Raw genomic sequence first — 15,315 nt, 5'->3', positions numbered from 1 at the left:
GGCTATTTAGATTCCTCATTCACATGCCTTCATTGCTGGCTATATTCTAAGATAGTTGGATGTTTGGAGGCCTAGCTCCTTGCCTAAGGGTTATCTTTCTGATTTATCTCTATTGCATTTTACTGCAGTTTGTTTGTGTGTTTCCTCTCCAAGCACGCTTCCCATTCCGTTACATATAGGATCTGGAGGATTTCCATGTATTCTGTTCTTTTGGGTTTATTCCGTTTTCCTCTGTCTTTCCTGTTTGACTGTGTGAACACGTTCCTAGCCTGTGTCTCACCCTCTCCTTGTGTGCACTTCTTTTATGATTATTGTTGTTTTGTGTTACACTTGACGCCACTTGCGGTTTGCGGCTATGTGTATGGAGCCGCTGCTGCACAGTTCTTGCTATTGGGGCTGGTGTTAGTGGTAGCCCGGATGTTAGGCCCTCCGCAAGCAGGGCCAGGCCCGAGAGGATAGGTGATGTAACGAGTGTTGAGAGAAGGCAGGCCACACAAGGGATTTCAGTGTAACTGGTTCTTTTACTCACTGCAAGCTGGTACTGGTCACCTGAGGCCGGCTGGTTTCAACTGCAGGTCCCCTTAGTCCCAGTGCCGGTTTAGTGGTGACCTAGTGGCTTCTTTCCCCTGCACCTGTATTTGCTTAGTGCTTCCCCGTGGCTTGGAGCGGCTGAGGGTCCCCTCCAGGTTGTCTCTTAACGGCAGTCCATATGTCGGTAGCGTGAACCTTGTGGGGTTGGAGTCTCTGGTCCTGTCCCCGGTTCTCCCGTTGCTACTGTGTCCCGAACTTCAAGGTCAGTGAGGTCCTTGATGGTCCCCTCATTGTGCAGATTTTATCAGGTCTGCCTGGAGGGTTTACCTGACCTAGGATTCTGTACTCCGTTGGTGCATGGTTCCGGGAGTACTCCACCGGCAACCAACCGCCTGGGCCCTCAGGTCACTGTTCACTCCTGTCAGATTGTCTGCTTGCTTCATCCTTCACCGACTCTCAGACTCTAACGCCCTGTCCACTGTCTGCCCCTCCCACCTGGTCGTCTAGTGGACTGGATCGGCTCCACCTCTAAGTGTCCATCCATAGGTCCAACCCTAGCCTGGTACCAGTCTATGGGGAATTTGGGGAAAAACAGGGATTTACCGAAATGTCTAGTTGTTACCGGCACTGGTCTTCTGGGTCCCTGAGGGGTAGGCCCTGCATCCTGGTTGGGATGCAGTACCTTGCAGCTCCCTGATGACTTCAGGGGCGCTACATTTACATCTCTCCTGGTTTGTCAATCCTCGTGTTAGTGGTAGGCCTCAGTCATAACACATAGACACATATGAGATGAACGTCTCCCAACAGAGTACCAAGAAATCATTTTTTTTAAGTGGCTCATCTTGTGCCTCTCATTTGGGGATTGATCAAGTCAAGAGGTAAAAAAAACCCATAACAATTGGCCCACAGTAAAAAGGCTCATATCTCTGGAACTAGAAAGGGGATATTAATGAAAAACAAAAGCTTAAAATACTCCATGGAGTAGCAGGAAAAAAATAAGAGCAAACACCGGACACTGTTTACCTGGTGACAGGACCTCTTAAGAAATTAGGGTTCTTTCAGAATTAGGAAGATAATTAAAAATCTGTCCTTGCATTGTCATTTTTTAAAACATTTCCATTAGAATCAAAATACATAGTCATTATTTTTAAAGCAAAAAACATTTTTTTGCAAAACTTCTTACTTTTGATTGAGATTTTGCCATACCTAAGTTCTGGATGGAAATTGTCTTTAAATATGAAGTTTATCTTTATTATATAGACTGAATATAAACTGCACCTTCTCGTGCTCTTCAAGCTTCTGCCTTATTGGATGTTTCCTTTTCATCTGAACATTCCGCAATGGAATGTTGGTGTGACGCCCTGGCGCCGCCAGATGGTCACACAGAGTAGGCCCCCGCATAACACCTTCCCACATAGGGTTACACTCAGCCATCAAAACCCTAGTCACCCCCCCAGGGTAGGAAACGCACACCAGTTGGCGGGACCAGGCGGATGGAGAACGCCCACCTAGGGGTCTGGAGAACCCGGGGCAGGAAAAGCAGTAGTTGAAAGTTGAAGTTCAAGTGGAAAGGTGTCAGACTAGTGGAGCAGTTGAAAGGAGAAAGTAAAGTGCTGAGTCAGAGAGCAAAGGCGTCGGGGTTGGAGCCCCGGCGTACTGGCTAGGTGGCAGACGGTGGTCCGTGTCTGTCAGGAGACGGCTGCCGGAGATCCTAGGTGGACAGGAATAGGGTAGGAGCCCGCCGGTACCGACACTTGGGAACCAACCCGGAAACCGTGCACAGAGGGGGTACTTGGACCCTGAAGCCAGGACCGGAACCAACGGCCTAGCTAATTAACCAATTGAGGGCAGGATTATAGGTCCTGTCCCAAGCAAAGTCCCAAAAGCAGACAACCACCCACCACGGGAGATAGGGCATCTGCCAGGGCTCGTTAGATCCCAAGGGTCAGCATCAGCGGCCACGGCTCCCAACCAAAGTACCGGGAGCGGACTCACACCGGAAAGTCCAACACATCAAACACAGAGTGCAGAGGAAAGTGACACAGACCATCAGCCCAGGTGTGGGACCAGAATACACCCGGCCGCGGCGGCCGGCACCAGCACTTTGGTTTACCATTGGACTTGTGTGATTCATTCAATCGTGAGTAAACTAACATCCGCGCCGACCCCTGCAATCACCACCCTCAGCACAGAGACACTGGGCCCCGGAGCATCCATCCCTACCCACGGAGGGATTAACATCCAGCTGCCAGCCCATCGCCCCCGGGTGCCCCACAACAGCAGCGGTGGTGCCACACTTCACCACACACCGTGGGTGGCGTCACAGACTGTTTACGGCAAATCCTGTACAAATACATCCCCTTTTATTTGAAGTGTCCGCGCGACCGCCGGCCCTCGAGCCACACTGCGGATCCGGATCGGAGCAGACCGGCTGCTGGCACGGGGGAGGCACATTGGTAACTTCGGCAACCAGCTCTAATCTGTAGGAGATGACAGTAAGTATTATCTTTACCTGCAGCGCCTCCACAGGAGAAATGAAGAATTGCTCAGTTCTCATTGAATTCTGTGGCTTATGTAATGTTTGGACATGCCGAGTCCTCCAGAGACAACTTTTGGCCCCCACTGGGGCTAATACATGGGGGTCCCAGATGGGGTATTGTCTTCTGTAGAATTCTGTAACTGGATGATGAGAGAAGGGTTTTGAATCTATATAATTTCTTTAAGATTTTTTTTCTTAAATCCTAAAATAATCATGCCTGTAGCATATCCCACTTACAACTGAGAATTTTAACAAAACTATCAAAACATCAATTTTTCTGTAAAGTAACATTGATGGCGCAGCTGTTAAATATTTATAGGAACCGAACTCTTCGTCTACAGTCATATCTTACTCTTATATGTGATTAGACAATTTCCTGATTTTCTCCACAGCCAAAGGGTTTTTCATAATCCGGTCTGTAATTAAATAAATATTTGATATGGTCGCACATGCATTAATAATGAGTTCGCAGCTTCACTGCTCCGGAATGCGCTTTTGTTTCCAGAGAGATCAAATATTGAGGGGGGATCAAAGATGAGGATCGCGCTATCTGGAAGCTACAGATAAAGACATTTAAGACGCCTGTCTTATCTTTTTCTGGAGGAGCGCACTACTGCTTGCCAAGGATCAGTGCTCAAATTACAATTTGGACTAGCAGCGCCTGTGGTCGGAATTGTGCACCCTCCGATGCGTCCACCAGAGGCAACGTTGGATTGTGGGAGCACAGGGACAATGATCATGGCCGAGAGATAGCGCGCACTAATGATCCAGCAAGATGTGCAGCAGCACTTACAAACTCTAATGGACAGAGCTTGTAAGCACTGCTCCATTTCACCCACTGCTGTTATGCTGTAATCTAGAAAACATGGTGTAAAAAATACAGTTAAAAAACGCTTCCGTCTTAAGAGGATTTTTAGTAACAAGTAGGTTGAAAAGTTTCATCTTTTTTTATAAACCCCTTGCTGTTTTACTCACTAAAGAACAGAAGACTATTCCTTTAAAGTTTTTTTTCCAAAATAGATAGTGACTGGAGATAATCTTTATTTAATTGGGGGGGGGGGGGGGCAACTGTCGGAATTCGAGTGGTCATCAAAATGAAGAGGTTGCAGCTCTCTGTCATCAAATTTGAGCCCTAATCACCACCATATTGTTAATCATGGTGCAGCCATGGTGCATGTATAATCCGACTGATGATCTACATCTGGGGTCCAAAATACACAGCCCCTGAGGCTGCATCTTCAGGCGCGCAGGCACCGGAGCTCTCATGGCAATTGTACATGTTAGAATCTCCCATGCCCTGTATACAAATGGTTTTGAAAAGAGTCCCCTGGGCATAGCCACAATGATTAAGAGTCATAAAAATGCCCCTCTAAGCGTCATCATTTACAATGTTGCGCACACAATTGCATTAGGAAATTAGGTGAACTTTCGGTGAGTTTGATCTGTGTATTGCACGATACCATACCTGCGTAGTAACATGGTGCATGCGCAGTATACAGTTGAAGCCGGAGGACAGCAAACCTCCCTACAGTAGAGCAGAAGAGCGAGCATTAGATTAGGAGCCGGTGTAATGGGATCAACAATTCAGACTGCATCATTAATGTAGAAATGGATTTGAATATTGCTTAAGCACTTGCCCACAAGGGGGCAGTGTCAGACTGTGCAATCACAGACACAGAGGTGGGAAATCCCCTACTGCAGCTTGGGTGTTGGAATCAGGAAGAAAAAGTGCGGGAAGGTTGTTCAGCTCCGGAGCTCAGCCAGGGTAGAGCTGCGTGTGGTCTCCCTGAACATAGGGCTCTTTTGCCACCGGAGTCTTGGAGGAATCACCCTGTGGAAGTTTTTTCTGCCATTCCCGGTCTGCAGGACTTTGTTTTCACCAAGGATCTAACCGGACTGCAGAGCATCGCACCCTGAGTGCAAGTGCAGGGGCTGTGATCTCCCTTCTTCTGTTCGGCGTGCCCCGGGACTAAAAGACTGACTAGAATCCATTACCAGCGGGAGAAGATCAAAGGAAAAGACCGAGGAGCTGCATCCCTTCAGCGCTGCACCGGGACCCATCATCGTGAGACTCCATGCCTGCGACGTGGGAGCGGCATCTTCTTCCGGGATAGACTGGTACGTGATTGTAGGGAAAGTTAGGGAAAGTTGCCGCCATTTCTTTGTTGTTTTTTTCCCTTTCTTCTTGCTGCGTACCCGGAAGGAGTGAAGATCCGGGGACTCCACCATACACATGTGCGCAGATAGTTCAGTTGACTGTGTTATAAATATGCTTCCTAGTAAAGAAATGTTACTACCGGTAAAATCTGAGTATGGGGATTTTGTTGGAATAGAGCATACACACACACCCGCGGCCCTACCACCGGTCGCTTCATGTAGTGTTTCTGCCCGGTTTGTTCTAGTAGCACTTGAAGGGCATTGGCATATTGAGGAATGTCCTCCGACTCGAGTTGAGTACGCCGGAAGAACATATAGCGCAACGTTCCCGCATATGTGGTCGGCCCATAGGTGTTCTCCAGCACCCGCACCAAGTCATCCAACGTACGCTGGCCCCTAACCGTCTCCAGCCTGACTGTCGTCCACGCTTCCCCCTCTAATGTTAGCATGGCCATTTCTGCTAAGGTCTTAGGATCAGTGTTATACATTTCCCCCACTATCTTAAGTTGTTCAGTCCATTCAGTTACAGGATAGTTCCGTCCGTCAAACTTTCTCACCTGATTGACAATAGACGGCGGGGGAGCTGTCCGGTTATAAGTTACTACCGGGGGATGATTTTGTTGGTCACACATCCTGCCGACTACGCCACATGAAGCGACCGGTGGTAGGGCCGCGGGTGTGTGTGTATGCTCTATTCCAACAAAATCTCCATACTCAGATTTTACCGGTAGTAACATTTCTTTACTAGGAAGCATATTTATAATACAATCAACGAACTATCTGTGCACATGTGTATCGTGGAGTCCCCGGATCTTCACTCCTTCTGGGTACGCAGCAAGAAGAAAGGGAAAAAAAAACAACAAAGAAATGGTGGCAACTTTCCCTAACTTTCCCTACAATCACGTACCAGTCTATCCCGGAAGAAGATGCCGCTCCCACGTCGCAGGCCTGGAGTCTCACGATGATGGGTCCCGGTGCAGCGCTGAAGGGATGCAGCTCCTCGGTCTTTTCCTTTGATCTTCCCCCGCTGGTAACGGATTCTAATCAGTCTTTTAGTCCCGGGGCACGCCGAACAGAAGAAGAGAGATCACAGCCCCTGCACTTGCACTCAGGGTGCGATGCTCTGCAGTCCGGTTAGATCCTTGGTGAAAACAAAGTCCTGCAGACCGGGAATGGCAGAAACCACTTCCACAGGGTAAATCCTCCAAGACTCCGGTGGCAAAAGAGCCCTATGTTCAGGAAGACCACACGCAGCTCTCCTCTGGCTGGGCTCCGGAGCTGAACAACCTTCCCGCACTTTTTCTTCCTGGTTCAAACACACAAGCTGCAGTAGGGGATTTCCCACCTCTGTGTTTGTGGTTGCACAGTCTGACACTGCCCCCTTGTGGGCAAGTGCTGAAGCAATATTCAAATCCATTTCTACATTAATGATGCAGTCTGAATTGTTGATCCCATTACACCGGCATTAAGGGGCCTAAATACAGGAGGGATCAAGACTAAAGGAAACTGTTTATTGCCATGTTGCCCTATTCTCACTCCCGAAAAGGATACACAATTCTGCAATTGCCCCTCCTGGTATAAGATCGGCAACCCAACATTGGTACCATTTACTGCTAAAAACAATGCTGAAAGCGTCCATTGTGTTGTGTTTAGACTTCACCATCTCTGATTGTCAGGGGTAAGAGCACAAGGACTGCTCAGTTTTTGTACAGTGCCTTGAGAAACTATTCACCCCCTTGGCTTTTTACCTATTTTGTTACATTACAACCTGCATTTAAATATTTTTGTAATCCGACTTGTGTATGATGCATCAGCACTAACTAGTCTAAATTTTGGAAGTAAAGTGAGAAAAATATAGGCACAACTTAAATTTATGGGATAAAATAAGGAAAGGTTGTCGTGTGCATATGTATTCACCTGTTTTGCTGTGAAGACCCTAAAAATTTCTGGTGCAATCAATTATTTTCAAAGGTCACATGCTTAGTGAAAGGAAGTCCACATGTGTGCAATCTAAGTGTCCCTTAGTATGTACACACCTTTTCTGAAAGGTCACAGAGGCTGCAACACCATTAAGCAGGATGCACCACTAACCAAACATCACCATGAAGACAAAGGAGATCTCCAAACAACACCATAAAGACTAAGTAGATTTTAAAACAACACCATGAAGACCAAGGAAATTTCCAAACAACATTATGAAGACCAAGGAAATTTCCAAACAACATTATGAAGACCAAGGAAATTTCCAAACAACACCATGAAGACCGAGGAGATCTCCAAACAACACCATAAAGACCAAGGAGATCTCCAAACCACACCATGAAGGCTAAGCAGATTTTCAAACAACACCATGAAGACCAAGGAAATCTCCAAACAACACTATGAAGACCAAGGAAATTTCCAAACAACACCATGAAGACCAAGGGGATCTCCAAACAACACCATGAAGACCAAGGAGATCTCCAAACAACACTATGAAGCCCGATGTAATCTCCAAATAACACCATGATGACCAAGGAAATCTCCAAACCACACCAAGAAGACCGAAGAAATCTCCAAACAACACCATGAAGAGCAAGGAGATCTCCAAACAACACCATGAAGAGCAAGGAAATCTCCAAACCACACCATGAAGACCAAGGAAATCTCCAAGCAAAACCATGAAGACCGAGGAGATCTCCAAACAACACCATGAAGACTAAGGAAATCTCCAAGCAAAACCATGAAGACCGGGGAGATCTCCAAACAACACTATGAAGACTAAGGAAATCTCCAAACAACACCATGAAGACCGAGGAGATCTCCAAACAACACTATGAAGACCAAGGAAATCTCCAAACAACACCATGAAGACTGAGGAGAGCTCCAAACAACACTATGAAGAGCAAGGAAATCTCCAAACCACACCATGAAGACCAAGGAAATCTCCAAGCAAAACCATGAAGACCAAGGAGATCTCCAAATAACACTATGAAGACGAAGGAAATCGCCAAACAACACCATGAAGAGCAAGGAGATCTCCAAACAACTCCATGAAGAGCAAGGAGATCTCCAAACAACACCATGAAGACCAAGGAAATCTCCAAACCACACCATGAAGACCAAGGAAATCTCCAAGCAAAACCATGAAGACCGGGGAGATCTCCAAACAACACTATGAAGACTAAGGAAATCTCCAAACAACACCATGAAGACCGAGGAGAGCTCCAAACAACACTATGAAGAGCAAGGAAATCTCCAAACCACACCATGAAGACCAAGGAAATCTCCAAGCAAAACCATGAAGACCAAGGAGATCTCCAAATAACACTATGAAGACCAAGGAAATCTCAAAACAACACCATGAAGAGCAAGGAGATCTCCAAAAAACACCATGAAGACCAAGGGAATCTCCAAACTACACCATGAAGACCAAGGAAATCTCCAAGCAAAACCATGAAGACCGAGGAGATCTCCAAACAACACTATGAAGACCAAGGAAATCTCCAAACAACATCATGAAGGCCAATTAGTTCTACAAACAACACCAAGAAGGCCAAGGAAATCTCTATACAAGTCAGAGACAAAGTGGTTAGAAGACAAGTCAGGGTTGGATTCTAAAAAGATATCCCAATCTCGGCTGAGCCCCCGGAGAACCATCAAATCCATTATCATCAAATGAAAAGGACATGGTACCAAAACAAACCTGCCAAGAGAGGGCTGCCCACAAAAACTCTCAGGCTAGGCAAGGAGGGTATTAATCAGAGAGGCAACACAGAGAGCAAAGGTGACCCTGAAGGAGCTGCAGAGTTCCCAAGCCTAGTCTAGAGTATCTGTCTATACGACCATAATACTGTAAAGTGTAATGCTTGTGCTCGCTGTTCCTGGTGCTCAGGAGAATAAAATATACATATAGAAAAAAACTCCGGCACTCTTGAGTATGAAATTAGATTTTGGCTTTATTAGCAGGTAATTATCAGTAATTCAATAACGTTTCGGCTCATGCCTTCTTCACGAACAGAAGTTACATACAAAGAAAAAATAGATACAATCAGTACCATGTACATAATTCAGTAATCATCAAGACTTATATCCACAGAAAAATATTATCAGAAGAAATGAATAATTAAAAGAATTTACATTCTATAGTTTTTTTCGATATATACATGCACAATAGGCCGTACACTCCATAGTGCCCCCCCTCCAAAAAAAAGCCTTTACTTACAGCCAAAACATGGAAGAATTGTTTTGATTTTGCCCAAATATCCCCAAATGTAAGGAGGAAGGTGCTGTGGTCACATGAGATCAAAACCGAACTTTTTGGCCACCAAGGTAAATGCTACGTCTGGCGCAAAAACATCACAGCTCATCATCCCAAGAACATCATCCCCACAGTGAGACATGGTGGTGGCAGCATCATGCTGTGAGGAAGTTTTTTGGCACCAGGGACAGAGAAAATGGTCCAAGTTGAGGGGAAGATGGATGATGGCAAGAATAGGAATATCACTGAGCAAAACCTGTTAGTCTGCAGTGATTTGAGATGGGTATAGAGGTTCACCTTCCAACAAGACAATGACTCAAAGCTACTGCTAAAGCAACACTCGAGTGGTGTAAGGGGAAACGTGTAAATGTATTGGAGCAGCCGAGTCACAGTCCAGACCTTAATCCAAATGAGAATCTACAGTCAGACTTGAAGATTGGGGTTCACCAGAGGAAACATGTCACTGGAAGGAGCTGGAGATGTTTTGTCACGACGAATGAGCAAAAATCTCAGTTGAAAATAGTGAAAACCTCATAGAGACTTATCCAAAGCGACTTGCAGGTGTAATTGCCGCAAAGAAGGGTCTACAAAGTACTGACTTTAGGGGGGTGAATAGTTATGCACAAATAATTTTTTAATTATTTTGTCCTATTTATTGTTTGCTTCACAATAAAATGAAAAACAAATGTTAACAGTTGCAAGAACTGATACAAACCCTCAAAAAAAAACAATCAAATTCCAGATTATGAGGTAGCAAAACACGAAAAATGTCAACGGGGTGAATACTTTTGCAAGGCACTGTATTATAACTAACTTACTGTATTTTTCACTTTATAGGACGCATTTTTTTTCCCCCAAAATGGGGGGGGCGTTTTATAAAATGAATCTAGCTTACCGGGGAGAACTGCGGCAGTGGAGCGGAGTCACAGGAGTCTGGTACCACCGCTGTCGCCGACTTCCTGCAGAGGCGAAACCAGCGGAGTGATACTGATATTGCTGTCGGCCTATAGCTTGGGTGTCACAATGGCACGAGGAGGGTGCCATGGATCCCCCGGCAAATGGCTGCGGAGACGGGTGCCATAGATTTCAGAGCTGAGATCTCTGTCTGCACCTGCACTGACTCCGATGCGATGGACTTCAGAAAAATGGCTGCGGAGGTGGTGCAGGTGCTGATTGAGATATCAGAGAGGCGAAATCTCTGTCTGCGCATGCGCCGTCTCCGCAACCATTTTCCTGAAGTCCATGGTGCCATTTCTAAGAAGTCCGCACCGCCGATGTCTGCAGGATGTTCCCTGCCTCACTGCCTGCAGTGAACAGCCTGCAGGGCCCGCAGCACAGAGCAGTGCACAGCCCACAGCACAGAGCAGCGCACAGCCAGCAGTACAGAGTAGCACACAGCCCGCAGCACAGAGCAGCGCACAGCCTGCAGCACAGAGCAGCGCACAGCCCGCAGGACAGAGCAGCCCACAGCCTGCAGCACAGAGCAGCGCACAGCCTACAGCAAAGAGCAGCACACAGCCCGCAGCACAGAGCAGCGCACAGCCTGCAGCACAGAGCAGCGCACAGCCCGCAGGACAGAGCAGCCCACAGCCTGCAGCACAGAGCAGCGCACAGCCTGCAGCACAGAGCAGTGCACAGCCTGCAGCACAGAGCAGCGCACAGCCTGCAGCACAGAGCAGCGCACAGCCCGCAGCAGAGAACAGCACACAGCCCACAGCAGAGAACAGCACACAGCCCGCAGCAGAGAACAGCACACAATCCGCAGCACAGAGCAGCGCTCAGCCCGTAGCAGAGAACAGCACACAGCCCACAGCACAGAGCAACGCACAGCCCACAGCACAGAGCAGCGCACAGCCCACAGCACAGAGCAGCGCACAGCCTGCAGCACAGAGCAGCGCACAGCCTGCAGCACAGAGCAGCGCACAGCCCGCAGCACAGAGCAGCGCACAGCCCGCAGCACAGATCAGCGCACAGCCAGCAGCACAGATCAGCGCACAGCCCGCAGAACAGAGCAGCGCACAGCCCGCAGCACAGAGCAGCGCACAGCCCGCAGCACAGAGCAGCACACAGCCCGTAGCAGAGGACAGCACACAGCCCACAGCAGAGAACAGCACACAGCCCGTAGCAGAGAACAGCACACAGCCCACAGCACAGAGCAGTGCACAGCCCACAGCACAGAACAGTGCACAGCCCACAGCACAGAGCAGCACACAGCCCACTGCAGAGAACAGCACACAGCCCACAGCACAGAGCAGTGCACAGCCCGCAGCACAGAGCAGCGCACAGCCCGCAGCAGAGAACAGCGCACAGCCCACAGCAGAGAACAGCACACAGCCCGTAGCAGAGAACAGCACACAGCACAGAGCAACGCACAGCCCACAGCACAGAGCAGCACACAACCCACTGCAGAGAACAGCACACAGCCCACAGCACAGAGCAGTGCATAGCCCGCAGCACAGAGCAGCGCACAGCCCACTGCAGAGAACAGCACACAGCCTGCAGCACAGAGCAGCACACAGCCCGCAGCACAGAGCAGCGCACAGCCCACTGCAGAGAGCAGCACACAGCCTGCAGCACAGAGCAGTGCATAGCCCGCAGCACAGAGCAGCGCACAGCCCACTGCAGAGAACAGCACACAGCCTGCAGCACAGAGCAGCACACAGCCCGCAGCACAGAGCAGCGCACAGCCCACTGCAGAGAGCAGCACACAGCCTGCAGCACAGAGCAGCACACAGCCCGCAGCACAGAGCAGCGCACAGCCCACTGCAGAGAGCAGCACACAGCCTGCAGCACAGAGCAGCGCACAGCCCGCAGCAGAGAACAGCGCACAGCCTGCAGCACACAGTCCGCAGCCCGCAGCACAGAGCCCGCAGCCCGCAGCATCGCTCCTGCCTTTCCTCACCATTCTCCACCCTTCTTAACCCTTGGTACGCTACATTCCTGGATGTTTTCTCTACCTCTTTTTTTGTTTCTCTAAATTTGTGGTGCGTCTTATAATCTGGTTTGTCTTATAAAATGAAAAAATACGGTATATAAAAAAACAAGCTCTTTAAAAAAAAAGTTACAGTTGATGAAATGTAGAAAGTAAAACATGGGTGATATCATTTAGAGAATATATACTGTACCGTACTCAGCCATAAGAGCAAAAGCAAAAGAAGGAAAAGCAAAAACATATCTTCCTATTAAATGTCTTTTTTATAAATTTGGAATAAATAATCACAATATTCCGTATAAATAACACCTTAGCTAATCATAAATATCAACATCCCTTTAAAATAACCATAAGGGCTAAAAAAGGGAGGTTGGTGTTTTTTCTTAATAAAATATTATTTTATTAAACAATTTTTTTAAAATACATCTTAAACATTTTCAGAATCAAAAACAGAGATCAAATAACCCTAGTGGATTAGAAGGGGTATAACAGGTAAATGAAATAATCAGTGTAAAGACCATTCATATACAGTGCCTACAAGTAGTATTCAACCCCCTGCAGATTGAGCAGGTTTACACATTCGGAATAACTTGGCATTGTGACATTTGGACTGTAGATCAGCCTGGAAGTGTGAAATGCAGCAAAAAAGAATGTTATTTCTTTTTTTTTTTTTTTTTAAATTGTGAAAAGTTTATTCATAGGGTCATTATTATTCAACCCCTCAAACCACCAGAATTCTGTTTGGTTCCCCTAAAGTATTAAGAAGTATTTCAGGCACAAAGAACAATGAGCTTCACATGTTTGGATTAATTATCTCTTTTTCCAGCCTTTTCTGACTAATTAAGACCCTCCCCAAACTTGTGAACAGCACTCATACTTGGTCAACATGGGAAAGACAAAGGAGCATTCCAAGGCCATCAGAGACAAGATCGTGGAGGGTCACAAGGCTGGCAAGGGGTACAAAACCCTTTCCAAGGAGTTGGGCCTACCTGTCTCCACTGTTGGGAGCATCATCCAGAAGTGGAAGGCTTATGGAACTACTGTTAGCCTTCCACGGCCTGGACAGCCTTTGAAAGTTTCCACCCGTGCCGAGGCCAGGCTTGTCCGAAGAGTCAAGGCTAACCCAAGGACAACAAGGAAGGAGCTCCGGGAAGATCTCATGGCAGTGGGGACATTGGTATCAGTCAATACCATAAGTAACGTACTCCACCGCAATGGTCTCTGTTCCAGACGAGCCCGTAAGGTACCTTTACTTTCAAAGCGTCATGTCAAGGCTCGTCTACAGTTTGCTCATGATCACTTGGAGGACTCTGAGACAGACTGGTTCAAGGTTCTCTGGTCTGATGAGACCAAGATCGAGATCTTTGGTGCCAACCACACACGTGACGTTTGGAGACTGGATGGCACTGCATACGACCCCAAGAATACCATCCCTACAGTCAAGCATGGTGGTGGCAGCATCATGCTGTGGGGCTGTTTCTCAGCCAAGGGGCCTGGCCATCTGGTTCGCATCCATGGGAAGATGGATAGCACGGCCTACCTGGAGATTTCGGCCAAGAACCTCCGCTCCTCCATCAAGGATCTTAAGATGGGTCGTCATTTCATCTTCCAACAAGACAATGACCGAAAGCACACAGCCAAGAAAACCAAGGCCTGGTTCAAGAGGGAAAAAATCAAGGTGTTGCAGTGGCCTAGTCAGTCTCCTGACCTTAACCCAATTGAAAACTCAAGATTAAAGTCCACATGAGACACCCAAAGACCCCAAATAACTTGGAGAAGATCTGCATGGAGGAGTGGGCCAAGATAACTCCAGAGACCTGTGCCGGCCTGATCAGGTCTTATAAAAGACGATTATTAGCTGTAATTGCAAACAAGGGTTATTCCACAAAATATTAAACCTAGGGGTTGAATAATAATTGACCCACACTTTTATGTTGAAAATTTATTAAAATTTAACTGAGCAACATAACTTACTTGTTAGTTTGTAAGATTTATGCATCTGTTAATAAATCCTGCTCTTGTTTGAAGTTTGCAGGCTCTAACTTATTTGCATCTTATCAAACCTGCTAAATCTGCAGGGGGTTGAAGACTACTTGTAGGCACTGTAAATATCTATCACTCAATATATAATATTTGAATAGTATAGTGCAACAAAGCATGTATAATAACATATAGAGGTGGTAGGAAAAGGTATGAGTAAAATGACCTACTGCAATGAAAGTGCCTGTGCTGTGCAAAAGATTTTAGAGTCCAATATACCTTATGACTGGTCAGGAAAGTCCTGGATGCCGCTGTGCCCCGACGCGCATTTCAAGCATGCTTTTCATCAGAGGGTGTTGAGAAAAAAAACAAGCTCTTTAAAAAAATTATAGTTGATGAAATGTAGAAAGTAAAACATACATGGGTGATATAATTTAGAGAATATATACTGTACCGTAATCAGCCATAAGAGCAAAATCAAAAGAAGGAAAAGCAAAAATATATCTTCCTATTAAATGTCTTTTTATAAATTTGGAATTTCTGGTTTTGTATAAAAAAAATATTAAGTGAAATTTCCCTCTTGAAAAGTCCACTTACCATTTATAAACAGTTCAAAATGGGCCAAATGCATCCGAAAAAGCTGCCTGTTATGAGGCTCGAAGAAAGTGCTTCTAAATTGCTACGGGTTGGAAACATGACTATAATCTTGGATAAATAGACCTGAGAGTGCATTGTAGAACGTTCCTCCTGAAATGCAGATAATGGAGCTTTCCAGTCCACACAAGAGCAATGGAAAAAAAATAGAAAAAACATAAAAAATAAAAGCAAAGCCTCTAACAATAAGCCCATCTCACTTACACTTTATATATCTGATTCCTTAAACTTGTAGGTTTATTGTTCCATTGGATCTTCAATTGTACAATATTGTAAGAAAAA

This window comes from Anomaloglossus baeobatrachus, chromosome 6 (genome assembly GCF_048569485.1).
Source record: "Anomaloglossus baeobatrachus isolate aAnoBae1 chromosome 6, aAnoBae1.hap1, whole genome shotgun sequence".
Lineage (NCBI taxonomy): Eukaryota > Metazoa > Chordata > Amphibia > Anura > Aromobatidae > Anomaloglossus > Anomaloglossus baeobatrachus.
This window is presented reverse-complemented; position numbering follows the sequence as displayed.